The sequence below is a fragment of the Quercus lobata genome, chromosome 3 (genome assembly GCF_001633185.2).
Source record: "Quercus lobata isolate SW786 chromosome 3, ValleyOak3.0 Primary Assembly, whole genome shotgun sequence".
Classification (NCBI taxonomy): Eukaryota; Viridiplantae; Streptophyta; class Magnoliopsida; order Fagales; family Fagaceae; genus Quercus; species Quercus lobata.
Genome location: NC_044906.1, coordinates 35,255,111 through 35,274,151, shown reverse-complemented (window position 1 = coordinate 35,274,151; position 19,041 = coordinate 35,255,111). Strand labels below are relative to the sequence as shown.

At 31.5% G+C, this 19,041-nt stretch overlaps 1 long non-coding RNA gene across 1 annotated transcript; it reads right to left on the bottom strand.

Annotated features, from left to right (window-relative positions):
- Positions 1-15,289: 15,289 nt before the first annotated feature.
- Positions 15,290-16,628, bottom strand: LOC115979205. The gene is made up of 3 exons (XR_004088983.1): positions 16,545-16,628; positions 15,837-15,901; positions 15,290-15,353 (listed from the first exon to the last, which is right to left on the bottom strand). It is a non-coding gene; the product is annotated as an uncharacterized LOC115979205 (long non-coding RNA).
- Positions 16,629-19,041: the final 2,413 nt, after the last annotated feature.

The following is a 19,041-nucleotide window of genomic DNA, read 5'->3' as shown; positions in this document are numbered from 1 at the left end:
CAAAATTTAAAAATTATTGTTAAAAATATTGTAAATAAATGTAAAAATTATTTGAAATAATACAATAGGACAAATAAATAGTGTTAAAAAGTACAATAAAATCTATAAATAATAATAAAAATAAACTAAATAATGAAATAATTTTAATTTCTCAACCGCGTCCAAACTCCAACTTAATTATTTAAAAAAAAAACCTGCTGTCATTTACTCCTACACCAAAAGTAACCTAGTCATTCAATTGTGTAGTACTCTCGGTTCTCTATTAAATCTCTTATTTCTCTTCAGTCAATTTTTTTTTTTTTTCTTTTTCTCTTTTCCCTGCATGTTGTTGGGTATTAAATTCAGATGATGTGAATTTTGCATCTACCTCACCCACCTCCCATTTTAGAGTGGCCTACAATACATTTACGTTATCAAAGATTTGAGTGCAAAACCTTTAGTTATAACACGTTTTTAGCTTTGTGGTGAGCTCCAGCCGCTTAACTCTTGCCAATTATTAAACAATACGGGAATTTTTACTAATAAAATTTTATCGTTGTTCTAATCATAAATTGGAAATTTGGAAAACTGTGTAGTATTTGCACAGTAACGGAGCCAGGAACTTTTTGTGAGGGGAGCCAAGCTAAATGTAAAAAAATTCTTAAAGAGTTTTTTTTATTATTTAAATGGAAGACCCCAAACAAGTAATTTATGCCATAAAAATAAAAAATGAGTCATTCGAGTGTTTTTTTTTTTTTTTTTTTTTTGATAATTTAATTTGATATATAGTTAGAATGGGTAAAGAAAGATTCGAACTCCAGATGTAATGGACACATCTAGAAATGCCAACCAAATAAAATTTGAAGCAAGACAATAACAAAAAATATAAATACATCACTTAGTATATACAACACTATATTATTATTATTTAAGTTATAAACTAAATCATACCTTTTTTATATGGGAAATGCTAATAAATTCCCTTAAGGTATTGGTTAATAATCCATTTAAATAAAGTTTTTATGGGGAAAAAAAAAAAAAACAATTATGGTTTTGACAATTTTTTTAATTTTCCATAAAAGTGATGTCAAAACTTTCATAAAATAGGTTATTAACCAATGCCCTAAGGACACTCTATTTTTATATATAACATAATAATAAATTATAAACAAATAAACAAACATTAATTCACCTTTCGCCACATCTTTTAAGTGTTGTACAACACATAAAAAGCTACTTTCTTTTTAGCATAAAACTTACGTACAGTACCTTAGGTACTGTTCCTTAAGTTCCCCTCTTGAGATTTAGCCATGTGACTACTTAACTAAAAGATATACTTCTATCTCATGAGAAAAAAATCCACATGGAAGAATTTTAAAAGAGGAACCTAAGGAACAATACCTAAGTACTTTACCTAAGTCTTACTCTTCTTTTTAACCACACATTTAGCCAGTAGCTTTACTATATCTTCCCCCAAAACATAACTTGCAATAAATAAGACTAACAATATAGTAAAGCTACTAATATGATGGCCGAATCTTTATATCTGATATGAAGATTTGATCTGATATGAAGATTTGATCTGATATGAAGGCCGACCAATCTGATCACCATGGCAATTGATGACAATTTTGTTTGTGAGATGAAGATTTAATGAAGTCAATTCGAGTCTCAGTTTTGGCTTCTCTCAACACGTTAGAGCTGATCCGACTATTGTCCCTCTCTTCCACCCTTTTCTGGCAAGTTCTTTGTCCATATTTAGTGGAGATCTTGATATCTTAAACTAGATATGGCAAAGATCTTGAGTTTTTTGACAATCTTTAACTGTTTCAAATTAAGTGATTTTAAATTCTTATTCCTTTTTCCTAACAGTATTTGAAATGCTTCTTTTACTAAATTGAGTTTTCATACTTACTCAAGAATTATAAATATTTTTTAAACTCTCCAATTCTTGAAGGTTCCCTAAGAGAGTTAAGAACCTTTTTTTTATGTTCTATTTGATGCTACGATCTTCCATATGTTATCGTGTTTTGGAATGATTTTTGTTAGGACCATATTTTTATGTAATTGGCATATTCTATGACAAAAAGCATTTTAGTTGTAATTGGGTAGTTCTAAGTGGTTTCAAAAACATCATGAAGTACTTTAAAGAAGTATAACAAGTGATATTATTGATATAAAAATGAGTTTCACACACATATATATAAATTAAGTTAGAATAAGATTTTATCTTACATAAATAAATAAATAAACCATAAGTTTTGAAACATTTTGATTTCTAAGAATTTAAAGAATAATAAAACTTATGCATGCCATACAAAATTACTTACAGTTCACAAAACCTCCACAAGGAAACGCTTGAACACTCTTCAACATAGCTTAACTTTGGAATTAAGATTCCCCCTTACAAAGTTTAGGGCGTCCAACTTCAACTCCTAGAAGTGTACACTACCTCAAAACCGCGAGCATAAACAAAACTTGAACTTAGTGTTGAAATGGGCCGTATGTATGACTTGAATTGCCAAGCCCAAGTCAACGTAAATAGAATCCTAGTTGTAAAGGGAATGCTCCAGCCGACTTTGACATATATATAAATATATATATTATGTTTAAGATGCAGTGCAGCCGTGTGAGATTCAAGAAAAATTCCAATTAACCTAGTGAGCAAGCCGCATGAGAGAAAATAGAGAAAAGAGAGGCAGTCAGCTTCTATTCTTATTTTTTCTGTGAGAGAGTGCTAGGGTGTAATTGGGATTTGGGTTTCTTGAGAGTGTTCTTGTGCACTATTGTATTTTTCCCTGATAATAGTGAAATCCCTGCAACTCCGTGGACGTAGGCAAATTGCCGAACCACGTAAATATTGTCTTGTGCGTGTGATTATTTTTCTTTAGCGTGTGTTTTCTCTATTTATTTTGTTCCTCATAAGTTGGGAATTTTGGTTAAATTCCCTACAACTGGTATCAGAGCCTAGGGTTAGGTTTGAGTGGGAGCAATGGCAGAGGAAGCAGGAAAGGCATATGGAATAGAAAAGTTTGATGGCACAGACTTTGCGTATTGGAGGATGCAGATTGAAGATTATCTCTATGGGAGGAAATTGCATCTGCCTCTTTTGGGGACAAAACCTGAGGCTATGAAGGCTGAGGAATGGGCTCTTCTTGACAGACAGGTACTAGCAGTTATCAGGTTAACTCTGTCTAGATCTGTTGCACACAATGTTGTAAAGGAGAAGACCACAGCAGATCTGATGAAGGCTTTGTCTGGTATGTATGAAAAACCGTCAACAAACAATAAAGTGCACTTGATGAAGAAACTGTTCAATTTAAAGATGGCAGAGAATGCATCAGTAGCACAACATCTGAATGAATTTAACACTATCACAAATCAATTGTCGTCTGTAGAAATTGACTTTGATGATGAGATCCGTGCACTGATCATTTTGGCTTTTTTGCCAAACAGTTGGGAGGCAATGAGGATGGCAGTAAGCAATTCTACAGAAAAGGAAAAACTCAAGTACAATGATATACGAGATTTAATTCTGGCTAAGGAGATTCGCAGAAGAGATGCAGGTGAATCCTCAGGTTCTGGTTCTGCCCTAAACCTTGAGACAAGAGGCAGAGGTAATAACATAAATTCAAATCGGGCAGATCAAAATCCAGAAATTCTAATCGGAACAGAAGTAAATCTAGATCAGGCCAACAAGTACAATACTGGAATTGTGGGAAAACAGGTCACTTTAGGAATCAATGCAAAAGTTCTAAGAAGAAGAATGAAGATGATTCTGCTAATGCTGTAACAGAAGAGGTACAGGATGCATTACTTCTTACAGTAGACAGTCCACTTGATGATTGGGTTTTGGATTCAGGAGCTTCGTTTCATACCACTCCACACCGAGAAATCATACAGAATTATGTTGCAGGTGATTTTGGTAAGGTGTATTTGGCTGATGGTTCAGCCTTGGATGTTGTGGGTATGGGAGATGATCGAATATTGTTTCCCAATGGGTCTGTTTGGTTACTGGAGAAGATTCGACATATTCCTGACCTGAGGAGGAATCTGATTTCTGTTGGACAACTTGATGATGAAGGGTATGCAATACTATTTGTTGGTGGTACTTGGAAGGTTACAAAGGGAGCTAGGGTATTGGCTCGTGGAAAGAAAACTAGTACTCTGTACATGACCTCAAGTCCAAGAGACATAATTGCAGTTGCTGATGTAAGTATTGATACAAGCCTATGGCACTGCAGACTTGGTCACATGAGTGAGAAAAGGATGAAGATGCTACTGTCAAAAGGAAAACTACTAGAATTGAAGTCCATTGATTTTGACATGTGTGAAAGTTGCATCTTAGGAAAGCAGAAAAAGGTGAGCTTCTTGAAAACTGGTAGGACACCGAAGGCTGAAAAATTGGAGTTAGTACACACTGATTTATGGGGGCCTTCTCCGGTTGCATCCCTTGGAGGTTCAAGGTACTACATCACTTTTATTGATGACTCAAGCAGAAAGGTATGGGTTTATTTTTTGAAAAATAAATCTGATGTATTTGAAACCTTTAAGAAGTGGAAGGCCATGATTGAGACAGAAACAGGTTTAAAAGTAAAATGTTTGAGGTCAGATAATGGAGGAGAGTACATAGATGGAGGGTTCAGTGAGTATTGTACTGCACAGGGAATCAGGATGGAAAAGACCATTCCTGGGACACCACAGCAGAATGGTGTGGCTGAGCGCATGAACAGAACTCTCAATGAGCGTGCTAGGAGTATGAGGTTGCATGTTGGACTACCAAAAACTTTTTGGGCTGATGCTGTTAGCACTGCAACTTACCTGATAAACCAAGGACCTTCAGTTCCCATGGAATTCAGACTTCCTGAGGAGGTTTGGAGCGGTAAAGAGGTAAAGTTTTCACACTTAAAAGTCTTTGGTTGTGTTTCTTATGTTCATATTGATTCTGATGCTCGTAGTAAACTTGATGCAAAGTCTAAAATATGTTTTTTCATTGGCTATGGTGATGAGAAATTTTGCTATAGGTTTTGGGATGAACAAAACAGGAAAATCATCAGAAGTAGAAATGTGATATTTAATGAACATGTTATTTACAAGGACATGTCAACTGTAGTGCCAGATGTTACAAAGATAGATCAAAAGAAATCTGAGTTTGTCAACTTAGATGAATTGATTGAAGGTACTGTCCAGAAAAGGGGTGAAGAAGATAAGGAGAATGTAAATTCACAGGTAGATCTGAGTACACCTGTAGTTGAAGTTCGCAGATCTTCCAGGAATATTAGACCTCCACAGCGTTATTCACCCACTTTAAATTATCTCCTGTTAACTGATGGTGGTGAGCCAGAGTGTTATGAAGAAGTCTTGCAAGATGAGAATTCAAGCAAGTGGGAGTTAGCCATGAAGGATGAGATGGATTCTTTGTTGGGGAATCAGACATGGGAACTGACTGAATTGCCAGTAGGAAAGAAGGCTTTGCACAACAAGTGGGTATACAGAATAAAGAATGAGCATGATGGTAGCAAACGTTACAAGGCCAGATTAGTTGTTAAAGGGTTCCAGCAGAAAGAAGGCATTGACTACACAGAGATATTTTCTCCAGTTGTGAAGATGTCAACAATCAAACTAATACTGGGAATGGTGGCTGCAGAAAACTTACATCTTGAGCAGTTAGATGTGAAGACAGCATTCTTTCATGGTGACTTGGAAGAAGACCTTTACATGATTCAGCCAGAAGGGTTCATTGCTCAAGGACAAGAGAATTTAGTCTGTAAACTGAGAAAGAGCTTGTATGGCCTAAAACAAGCTCCTAGATAGTGGTACAAGAAATTTGACAGTTTTGTACACAGAATTGGGTTTAAGATATGTGAAGCTGATCACTGTTGCTATGTTAAGTTTTTTAACAATTCTTACATCATATTACTGTTGTATGTGGATGATATGCTTATTGCAGGGTCTAGCATTGAGGAGATTAATAATCTGAAGAAGTAATTGTCAAAACAGTTTGCAATGAAGGATTTGGGAGCTGCAAAGCAAATCCTTGGTATGAGAATCATTAGAGACAAGGCTAATGGTACATTGAAGTTTTCACAGTCAGAGCATGTGAAGAAAGTTCTTAGCAGGTTCAACATGAATGAAGCTAAACCAGTGAGCACACCCTTGGGTAGTCATTTTAAACTAAACAAAGAACAGTCACCGAAGACAGAAGTAGAAAGGGACCATATGAGCAAGGTGCCCTATGCCTCAGCTATTGGCAGCTTGATGTATGCTATGGTGTGTACAAGGCCAGACATTGCACATGCAGTGGGAGTTGTGAGCAGATTCATGATTAGGCCTGGAAAGCAGTATTGGGAGGCAGTCAAGTGGATTCTGAGATATCTGAAGGGTTCATCAGATACATGTCTTTGCTTCACAGGTGCAAGTTTGAAACTGCAGGGTTATGTAGATGCTGATTTTGCTAGTGATATTGACAGTAGAAAGAGTACTACAGGATTTGTTTTCACTCTGGGTGGTACAGCTATATCATGGGTTTCAAATTTACAGAAGATTGTTACTTTGTCTAGTACAGAAGCTGAGTATGTTGCAGCAACTGAAGCTGGAAAGGAGATGATTTGGCTACATGGTTTCTTAGATGAATTAGGTAAGAAGCAGGAGATGGGCATTCTACACAGTGACAGTCAGAGTGCAATCTTTCTTGCCAAAAATTCGGCTTTTCATTCAAAGTCGAAGCACATACAAACAAAATACCACTTTATCCGTTACCTTATTGAAGATAAGCTAGTAATGCTTGAGAAGATTTGTGGATCTAAGAACTCGGCAGACATGTTGACTAAGGGTGTCACTATTGAAAAGTTGAAGCTGTGCGCAGCTTTAATTGGTCTTCTAGCTTGAGGACAAGAGGATGAGTTGCAGGGATGAGGAATTGTGTTATGGAGGATTGTGGTTGATGTTTGCAGCTTGTGAGCCCTTAAGGGCTAAGGTGGAGCTGATGGAGGAGTTTGCTCGTGTAGCTTGATCAATTCAAGCCAAGGTGGAGATTTGTTGAAATGGGCCGTATGTATGACTTGAATTGCCAAGCCCAAGTCAACGTAAATAGAATCCTAGTTGTAAAGGGAATGCTCCAGCCGACTTTGACATATATATAAATATATATATTATGTTTAAGATGCAGTGCAGCCGTGTGAGATTCAAGAAAAATTCCAATTAACCTAGTGAGCAAGCCGCATGAGAGAAAATAGAGAAAAGAGAGGCAGTCAGCTTTTATTCTTATTTTTTCTGTGAGAGAATGCTAGGGTGTAATTGGGATTTGGGTTTCTTGAGAGTGTTCTTGTGCACTATTGTATTTTTCCCTGATAATAGTGAAATCCCTGCAACTCCGTGGACGTAGGCAAATTGCCGAATCACGTAAATATTGTCTTATGCGTGTGATTATTTTTCTTTGGCGTGTGTTTTCTCTATTTATTTTGTTCCTCATAGGTTGGGAATTTTGGTTAAATTCCCTACACTTAGCACTCCTACCTCGAGACCATAAAATTCTGTAATCTGTCCAGTCACTAAAATTGCATCTTTTAATATATGTAAACACTTTAGAAGTCTTTTTTTATTTTTTATTTTTATTTTTTTTATGGGTATTTAGAAGCCTTTAATTTAATTAACCTAAATACATCTTTGCTCAGTCCCAACACCCACCTAAAATAGATAGCCAAGTGAAAGTGCCAATCTAGTCCCTAAGCAGAAAACAACTAATCCATCTAGGAACAAATCCCTAATGGCCCCCAAAATCGTTCATAATATAATATAACATTATGATAACCTAAACAACTTCTATTAGGATTAGAGTTTCTTGCTTTGATTGGTTTTTTGATCCTCTTGTAGTACTCAAGAATGAATCTTGCAGCCTTTAGAAACCTTCTTTTCTGTGATTTTGATGGTGAACAAAGGTATCAACCGTATTATATATACTCCATGAAAATGATAAGCATGAATATCAATAAACGGTAATTTCTAGACCTGTAAACGACAAACCCATGGGTTAGTGAAATCATTGCATAAATTAGAGTTCAGTGCCGTTTAGTCCCTTGATAGACATATAAATCAATGCATAAATGATATGCAAAATTGAAAGCATGTTTAGTTGGTTTGGTTGTGTATGGAAATTTAGTTCTATTTTTAGGTCCAATTTTCTGGAATTAAAAAATTAGGTCAGTTCAATTATGGTATTCTTAAAGTCTAACCAATAATCTGACCAAGTTGCACTCCTAAAATAGTAATGCATTATTGGTTGGTACTCCGTACTTGATATGATCGCACCCAATTTAATTAGTAATGCACGATTGTGCTGCAGATATAATTTGCTGCACATTTAGTACAAGTCAGGAAGGATTCAGGAATGTTAAATGAAAAATATGATTATAGTTGGTCCATACACGTTATGAAAAATATGATTAGAGTTATATGAAAAATATGATTAGAATTACCACTTTTAACAATAATTTATAGTCACATCCACTAAAAGTTTTTTAACTCAATTAGTAGACATTTTCTGATTTTTTTTTTAACAAAGATACTCATGGTTCAAATCCCACTATATCAAAATATTAAATTATAAATAAATAACAGTCACATTGGATCTTCTTTGATTTTATTTTTATTTTTATTTTTTGAATAAAAACTTTCTAATAATATTACAAACCCAAAAATTTCATAGGTTTTTTTTCAGAACACTGTAGATTGCAAGCCAATTTCATTTTAAGCCTAAAGACTAATAAATTTTAATGGGTTTCTTAATATCTAAAAATTAATTAAATATAATTTATTCAACTTTTTATATTATATTTTATTGTTTAATTTGAGTTGTGAAATTATTAAGTTTTTATATTTTGGTGTTAATTATTAACTACCCTTTTAAAAGTTCTTTGGAAAACTGATTGTAAAATTATTTGACACACTCTTAATAGTTTATTTGCAGTGAAATAATTTGGAGTTTTAACTAGGTTGGGTTTCTATTATCTTAATATTTTGGGGGGTCTTCTTGAGGTGGGGGAAAGAATGCAAAATTCATATACATTGTTTTATTTATTAAAAAAAAAAAATCAATTATCTTCTACAATTTTGAAACATTTTTGTAGATTCTTTAAAAATATTTGGGACAAGTGGGGTCTTTGCTAGACCTAACTTAGAGCCAACCCCAACAAATTGTGAGTAGTACAATATCACTCCCACAAGTGATTACAACTAACATCACATTGATTAAACGTCAATTACAATTCATTTTAAATATTATAACATTTGTTGTGTATCTAGATTTATAGATAAAGTTCACGTAGAGCTCAACTAAATTGACTTCTAAAATTTTACTCAAAAAAAAAAAAAAAAAAAGACTCCTAAAATTTACACCGGTCTCTTTCTCTTTGTTAAAAAACTAGTCGCTAACCCGTGCGATGCACTGGAAAACTATTGAAAATAAATTTAAAAAAAATATTATATATATTTTTTTAATATTGAATATATCATTTTCCATGTTAAGATCTAAAGAAATATAATTTTAAAATATTTTTATTGGTGTTGCATATCAGTTTGATATTTTAATCCCTTGGTTTTTAATGGGTCATGAAAAACATTAAGTCGGTGGTAGCTAGCCAAAATGTCAAGTTTTCAAAATTGGCTTAACGTAATTGTTTCTTCTCGATAGTGGCCACACAATTGCAGTATCAAAGATTCATACTTTATCATAGATAAGTTGTAGAATATGCTATATAGATGATCTTAAACCAAGAGGTGTAAAAAAAAAATAAATAAATAAAACAAACAAACTTACCAAGATTTCGCACAAACCATGAAGTTAATTTAAAAAGATGCAAGAGTGAGATATTTTGTCAAACACATAATGTGCATGTTCTAAAACAGGAATGAAAAAGTTATTTTGTAACATGAATCCACTCAAATATTACACCAAAGACAAACTAAGTATATTGTAATTGAACAAACAATGATCCCAAGTTGGCAAGAATAAAGCAAAATGATCAATTTCAAATTTCAACATTAGATGGGTGGCATATGAAGTACTCAAGCAAAAAACAAAATCAACAACATATATAAGAAATACAAACAGAATGTTCTGTGACTTCTAAAAGCAAAATTTATGACCTGGACATTATCACTGAGCTGGAAATCTTTATTTATTTATAATTTTATTTTATGAAAGAACTCAAAGATCTCATTAATGAGAACAAATTGAATACATCCAAAGATAGTTGATCGGTTATATTTTGATTTGCCTCAACTTGTTTTCGTGTTGTTTGATCTTGGAAGTAATTTTTTGGTGAATGAATTTGAGGGTTTATAGAATTTGTTAAGAAACACAAAGCATGGCACAAAGAGAAATCATCGAAGAAAAAAAACTAATTACAAAATCATATAATTAAGCAACCCAAATTCTCAAATTTCTAATTGTTCTGATTGTTATTCAACATTTCCTTTGGAATTTGGATCAATTTGTAGAGCATTAAGTGAACTATACATATAAAAATTTTAAGAGACAGAATTATATGTATGTAGAACATATCACATGCATAACGAAGAAGAGGGGCAGTATTGTTTTTTAATGTTAAAAAAGAAACCTTATACGTCCTAGTCCTGCTAGACTCTTTGACTCTCTAATCATGAAACCATCCAGAGAGCAACCAAACAAAGCCATGGGAATTGTTTTCATACACTTAGTCCCTTTGTGAATTGCCCCACCTTGGATTTCGCGTAATTTTAGATATAGCGGACTATATCAGTGGTGACATACTGATAGTAATGAATGAGTTTCGTTGTTTCTGGAAGTTATTTAAGTCAACATAGTTGGCTTTTTTATAAACACATATTTAAGTCAACATAGTCAACTCTAAAGTTTGAACAGTGGCAAAGAAAAAGAAAGGGTTTATTAGGAGGAGAGAGACAGTGATTGGGTTTTAGAAAAGTTAAATTATGTTTTGTTTTTTGGTTTTTTTTTTTTTTTTAAATATTGTGCTGACGTGGAAAATTTTGAGAGCTTCAAAAGCTTCGGTTATATATATATATATATATATATATATTTTGATGAATTTAATTACATGTAAATAAATATAAAGGCCCCTTGAGATTGAAAAGAAAAAAAAGTTGTACCACCCTCATTAAAGTGCCAAAATATGGATTAAATTTACACCGTGTACATATTTCTCAATTAAGTTAAGTGTCTTAGTCCATACTTTAACTCCGCCATCTCAAATTCATGGAATTAAAAATAATTTATTTCTTGTATTATTAGATGATTTTGAAGCACTCATGAGGTAATATATCTTCTAATTTTCTCTCTATTTTTTAGATGAAATCTAATTCATATAAATGATCATTATCTAAATTATTAATTTGTAAATTATGAATTGAAATTTATTTATTGTTTTATGCCCTTAATAACAACACATTCAAAGAAAATCATTTTAAAAAATTAATATGAAATTTGTTTTAAGTACTAAAATGCATATATTGTTGCTTCAATCTGAGAGAGTCAAGTACCAAAAAAGGAATGGTGATTTATTAAATTCCATTCTGTGTAGTACTGTTAAGTGCTAACACTCATCCTTCTTGATAATGTGAGACTAGTTAATAGGTTTGATTTTGATAGTTACCCTGCACTTGAATAGTCACTTTCTTGCATGTACAAGTCGAGCTTGTCCTCCAGGCTGCATGCAGCAGATGATTTTTTTAATAAACAGCAGAAGATTTAGCTGAAATCAAAAGAAAGTGACTAGAATACATTAATTTTTGTTGTTGACACTTGACGGTCACAGAATAGAGGACCCTACTCCTACCCATTTAAATTCATTTAAAAACCCCCCATTAAAATTTATTAGTCTTAAGGCTTAAAATGAAATTGGCTTGCAATCTACAATGTTGTGAAAAAAAAACCTATGAAATTGTTGGGTTTGTAATATTATTAGAAAGTTTTTATTCAAAAAAGAAAAATAAAATTAAAGAGGATCCAATGTGACTGTTATATATTTATAATTTAATATTTTGATATAGTGAGATTCGAACCATAAATATCTTTGTTAAAAAATTAGAAAATGTCAACTAATTGAATTACAAAACTTTTAGCTAATGGACTATTAATTATTACTAGTCGCTAACCCATGCGATGCACGAGAAAGCTATTGATAACTTCCCCAATATAAGAAAATAAAAATAAAAAACAAAGATCATGGTATAAATTATATACCAAACCAATAAAATCTATCACTTACAAAGTAATAAAATCTATCACATACAATAAGATATCGTGATAACCAAGAGCTTGAGATAATATTTAGAAAATATATAACTAATATAAGTACACTCCAATACAATTAATTACACAAATATAGTTAATTTCATACTCATTCAATCAAATATCTTTCATAAATTACATTAATCATTCTTGATATTCAAGATGTATCTAAATTCTAACATTGTTAGTAAACAAAGATGTTAGACCTCAATGGGATTGAAAAGGAAACATAATGCCAAATTACACAATTGCTGAAATAAATTGCAAGGAAGAGTCTAACAAAAGTTGTAAATTTTCACTTATAGAAGTTACAACTTAAGAGGAAAAATAAAATACTAAGACCAAAAGTGAAACTCTAACACCAATAATGTTGTATAGTCTCAACCTTCAGATGAATAAAATGACATTGTTAGGAAGCAAAGACAAATAAATGTACCAAATTTTGAGTAAAGATTGCTTTAGTCATCTGGCTTAACTAGTAGAACTATTTTATAAAAAAAAATTGCTTTGGACACTTGTAAGCCAATAAACAAAACAAACCCTCATCACACAAATTTGGAAAGAATAGATGTTGAAATATATGAATGTAAAAAAGAAGAAAAGGTACCAATTGAATGGCAAAAAAGAGCATTAATCGAGTAAAAATATAAATTGATCATATATATGAAAAAAAAAAGGGTGAGACATTAAATTCAAGCTGAAGATGAGCTACTAATAACATATTTCATAATTTAAATTCAAATTCAAATCTATAAAGATGTATTTCATGACTCTAGCCGACCTTTTCTTTACATACCAACAATAAAAAAAATAAAACAAAGCTATAAATCAAAGTTTACAATTGTTTTATGTGTTAGTTTTTTTATTATAAATTATTATTGTTTCTTGATTACACCTATCATCATTGTATATGAACACTAAAATACAAATATATTCATAACAGATTAATGGTGAAATATGTCTAGTATTCCATAGCAAAAGTGATTCTCATCAGGATTTGAAATCATGAAAAACAAATAAACTAACAAAAAAAATATTCAAAGGATTTTATTTCCTTTTCAATTTAGTGGTGAAGGGAAAAATAAAACTACAGCTCCCCAATCTTTAATCTCTCTCTCTATATATCTTCATTGAGGCATTCCCTTAAAAAATCTAGTTAACAAATTTAGATATTGAAAAAAATAACAAAAAAATTCTAATGTTAAAACGTCCGAAAGGAAGGAAAAAAAAATATTTACTGGCACTGCCTAGAAATTATTGAAACAAAACAAAATATATATGACTACCAAATAGAGAAATATAAGAGAAAGATAGGTTACCTTCAAGAGAATAATCCATAGTTATAACAGTTGAAATTTGCTAAACTATTTCAGATATTGCAAAAAATTGAACCCAAAAATTTAGATGGTCAAACTTTCAAAAGCCAATAAAATTAAAAATCAAAAGATTCAAAACCTACAATTATAAAAACAAAACAAAAAAAAAAAAAAAGTCATTATTGTGAGATAATTTTAGTAAGGATGAAAAGCTTTTCTAAGTTTTTTTTATCTAGTTCTTCCTAATTGATGAAAAATTTGGCTCAAACATTGTCAAACACTTTGAAGGTGCAAATAATATAGGCTTCCAATATAATCTTTAATTAATAAATAAAGAAGCATGACACTATAAGAGAAAACATAAGATAACATATAGTGCATATACCTTACTCTACAGCTGTGAAAAAATATCCACACAAAAGGAATTGAAAACTTGTACAACAAATGCAATAATCTACTTTTGATGTGAGACAACCTAACATACGTCTCCATAAGGTAAATCTTAAGGTTATATAATCTAAAAGAATATAGAATATAGCATCTTTGAACCACACAAAAAGTTAGCAAACTTACTACAATACTTGTAGTTATACTATATATTGTAAAGTACTACTCCATCACCAATGAAAGTCATGTAAAATCTCATGGGGCCTGGAAGAACAGACAGTTGCAAGATCACCTCCACCAGACACAAAACAAAAGCAAAAAAAAACTTATTCACAAAAAAGAGAAAAAGCAATAGTAAGCGTACCAAAGAAATTGAAGTTTAGGGTTTTCTCTCTTAGTGGAGACAGACAGAGGAGATTGTTTTAGGGTTTTCAAAGATTTTATCTTTTATCTTTATATATATATATATATATATATATATAAAAGAGACTTCTGTTAGGACTCTCTCACTATTTAGTTTTAAAGAAAATTGTGGGAGTTTCAAATGTTTCGATTATATATATATAACTAGTCGCAAACCCGTGCGATGCACGGGATAGTTTTAAATCAAATGTTAACACATTTAGATTTAAACATCTCTCTAATTTCAATTATTGAAAGCTAAATTGACTCTGATATAAGATGAAACATGTAATATTATGAAGTAATATTAAAAATGAGATAAATACAGATATTATGAAGTAATATATTACAATAATCATAATATGCTTTTACATTTGGTTTAATAAGTATTATAAAAGAACATCGCACGGGAATGCTACTAATTTTTTTAATTAAAAATAAATAAAAATTATATCCATAATAGAAGGACATAAAATATCATTACTGTCCCAAAAGATGACACATAGATCATAGTTTTAAGCTGAAGCTCCTCCCAACAGTTTTTAATTTGCACATAAGTCCCAATACCATGTATTTTTGCTATGGCTTTTTTTTTTTTTTTTCAATTTCATTTATTTCATGACTTCCACTAAATATTCATTGTATTCATAATATTTAAAAAACGTTGAAGTAGAGTTGTATCCTCAAATAACTAAATAAAGGAGTTTAATTCCTCTCTGTTTCAATTTAAAACCAAATTGTGCATAAAAGCAAAAAAATTTCCTTTGTTCCACTATGTCTTTAGTACCAAAATCACAAATCCATTAAAACCAAATTGTGCATAGAAAATCTTAGAGATTGAAAGACAATTTTAAAGTGTTTTTTGCATCTTTTTCCTTTGTTGCTTTGTAGCAGTCCCTGAATATGCCCTTTTGTTTTCCTTGGGTACAGATGTTGGTGTGAGTTGCACATTGCTTTGAACATCAAGTTTCACTGATGTAAGCCTAACAATAGAACAGGTTGAGGAATGTATTACAACATATACATCTTAAATATCATATTTGTAATTTTGCTAAATTAAAAAATACGTACTTCTATCATTTTATTAAGCTAAATTGCTTTGTCAATTTCTTCAAAAGAGTCAAAAAGTTTCTTGACGAAGTAGAATTCCCATCCTTACTTGAGATTGTAGTCATTTTGTTGTATTTTTCTTCTTAATTGAAGAAAAATATAGCATTCACATACTAACTTCAGAATTAAAAAAAATAAAATAAAAACATGATTATTTGATAAAATACAAATTGTACATAGAAGTAATTAAAACAATGGAAATCTTGAGATGAAACAATTAACCCAAACATAAAACCAAGTAGATAACCAAGAAACTTAAATATGCAATCATATTCCAATTTCAAATTCTTTCTACAAACATATTACCAATAAATATGCAATAAATAGTACAGAATAAAGGAAAGACTGGTAAATACCTGACTTTCCTCGTCTTGTAGTTGTATTACCAAATAAGCCAGATATCAAAATGCTAAATCCCTACCTGCAAAACAATAAGAATCCAATTTTCAGCCAAGAAACATTAATAGAAGAGAAATAGTGCAGTACAGAAAGTTTGAAACAGTGTAGTATAGTGCAGATTTTAATGAAACAGTGCAGTGTAGTGCAAATTTTTCTTTTTTAATCTCCTTCATATCATCAAACAATTTGATTGTGAGAGTAGGCAGCTTACACTCATAAAAAAAAATGAGAACTCTTCCTATATATGTTATTTTCTTCAAGAATTAAATAGATTAGCATAAAATTTTTTATGATTCTATCCAATGAAAAAACAATCACCTGCATCACCATAGTTGCTGCTGTTAGCTAACTTTAACTCTTTTTTTCCATAGTGACCAGTAATTTATAGAGGCAAAGGAACCCAAATGTTAAAAGCAAAAGCCTAAACTAAATCCTCTAATTGATTTAAGAATTCCATTTTGTTTTATGCAGTTACTTTCAGTTATAGTCATGTAGCCTTGCAAGTATTTGAATGTATCTTATCTAATAATGTATCTTATCTAATCAATGTGTCAGCTGCATCATACCTTGCATGTCCATATGTTCATGTGTTTGAAGACAAAAATAATGTTGTTGAGCAATATAATATTCAATTCTGAAAAACTAAACAACACTGAAAAACTAACCTCAACGTACTCCACACCAATTTCGCTAAGATTATCAAGAATGTTGTGTAATGAAAGCAAGTTGATAACTCCACCTCTCTCAGTTTCCACTAAACAAATTCAAACCCATAGCTCAGTTTCCATACAAAAAAAAATTCAAATTGATTATCACCATTTTAATATCTATTTAAAATATTGAAGATGTAACTCACTTCAAAAAATATTATCATCAAAACACACTACTAAACTCAATTACAAAGTTCAAAACCTAAGACTTATCTAAGCGTGTGCACAAACTCAATTACAGATACAAAAGAAACATAGCTAAAATAGCACATATTAAAATAATAAGTCAACAGTAAACTATTGAAGTTATAGAAACCAACAACTGTCACATAAAAAGTTGAATAAATCCCTGTAGAATTGCAAAACAGCTGACTTCACCATCTGTTGCAAATGCAATTCACAGAGTTCCATCTTTGGGGTAGCCCAAGACAACGAAGCCCCACATTCTACTACTGGTTATAATGTATCACACCACTTAATTCCAAGATACATCTTTCAATTTATGATACAAAAAAGAAAACAAAGTTCAATACAAAAAATTTTATCAACATATACTCAAAAACATTTTGCAAAAAATAGGAAATTGACCCAAAACCACCTACTCAAATCAATAATGCATTCACAAAAGAAAATTCCCAGGTATATGTATAATGGTGTTTTTTTTTAAGGATTGAAAAGAAGTGGAGCAACTATTATGACAAAGAATTTCATTAGCGTAATCATATTTATAATGAAAGTGGCAGAACACAAAGTGCTTTAGAAAATACCAGGTATTGACACATAGATGGCTAAGAAAGTGAGTCCACTTAGAAGCACTCTGCTTCATGGAATAGGATATTCTCCAATTACTAATTCTCATGGCCCTTCAAACCACCCATGGAACAATGAATTTTAGACTTGAATTGGAAACATCAGAAGAAGTAAAGGGAAATCCATAAAGCTGGATTGTTGGGGTCATCTATAAATATATATAAATATATATATATATATATATATTCTATTGAGAGTGAAAGAAGACCAGCTATTTCAAGCATAAAAATTTAAAAAAAAAAAAATCAAATTGATTATCGTCAAAACACATGAAACAAATCAAACAAAACACACCAAAAAATTTATTTGAATTTTCTCAAAAACGACCCTAGAAACCCAATCTTTACTGCCAATCTCTTCAATCAACAATAATTCCCACAATCACAATTCAAATAAGAAATACATACCCACTTAGACAGCCATTGGTTTCTGCTTAGAGAATTTTGTAGGGGGATTTCTGGAACTATGAAAAATCAATCAGAAGGGCAAAAACTTAGTACCTGATCCTGAAATCAATGGCAAAAAAAAAATAAAAATCAGTGAAAAAGGAAAGACGAAAAGAAGACTGCATAACAGGTTTTCTGAATCGCAAGGTAACAGGGTGGTGAGACCGTTCTAAAACTAAAATTTAATTAACTTCAAAGTAAATTAATTTGAAGTAAACAAAGCAGATCAAATCCTAAGTCATAATTCTGACATCAAATTGGTTGAAAGCAAGCATAAATGCAGACCAACCATAGACTACCACTAAACAAATTCAAACCCATAGCTCAGTTTCCACACAAAAAAAAAAAATTTGATTATCGTCAAAACACAATACTAAACTCAGTTATAGAGTTCCAAACCCAAACTCAATCAATTACAGGTACAAAGAGAAATGCAGTTAAAACTACAATTTAATCAACTCTAGAATACAAAATAGAAATCAATGAAGCTAGGGTAAAAAATCTTAGAAAGGCTAAGAAAAAAAGCTAAACTAAAAGCTAAGAAATCCAAACTAAACGAATACCATACCTTTAACCCTACTGCAAAAACTAAAATTTACTAAAATTAACAACAATTTATAGCATAATAATATATTACCAGTAAATTTTATTTATTTCAATCAACCTAAACAAATAAAGACCAATAAAATTATGGTATATAACACCAATAACCTAGAGGCCAGAGGTCAGAGATCAGTTCGTGTTGTGTTTTTTAGGGAAAAGATGGAGAGGTTGAGAGAGAGTTGAAGAAGAAGCAGATATCTTCGATTTTGCATGGATTCAACACTAATCAAAACAAATTATCCAAATACCTAAATTAAAGAAAATCAAACCAAATCCAAATACCTAAATCTAAGATAACAAAAATTAAAATACCTGCACTGGTAGCGGCTTTAACGGTATATGACGGTGGTGGGAGGCTGGCACTTTTTGCCACTAAAGGAGTGAGAGAATGCCCATGGGATATGGTTTAGGGGTTTTGAGAATTGAGAGAGGTAGAGGCTAGAGAGAACGGCAAAAGAGAAAAAGGGTATAAAACCTAAAATAAAAAAGAAAAAGAAAATAGTGGTAGAATACCCGGTTTATAAAACCTAAAATAAAATAGTGGTAGAATTGGATTCTGGTTTTAAAAAGGTTTTATTATTATTATTATTATT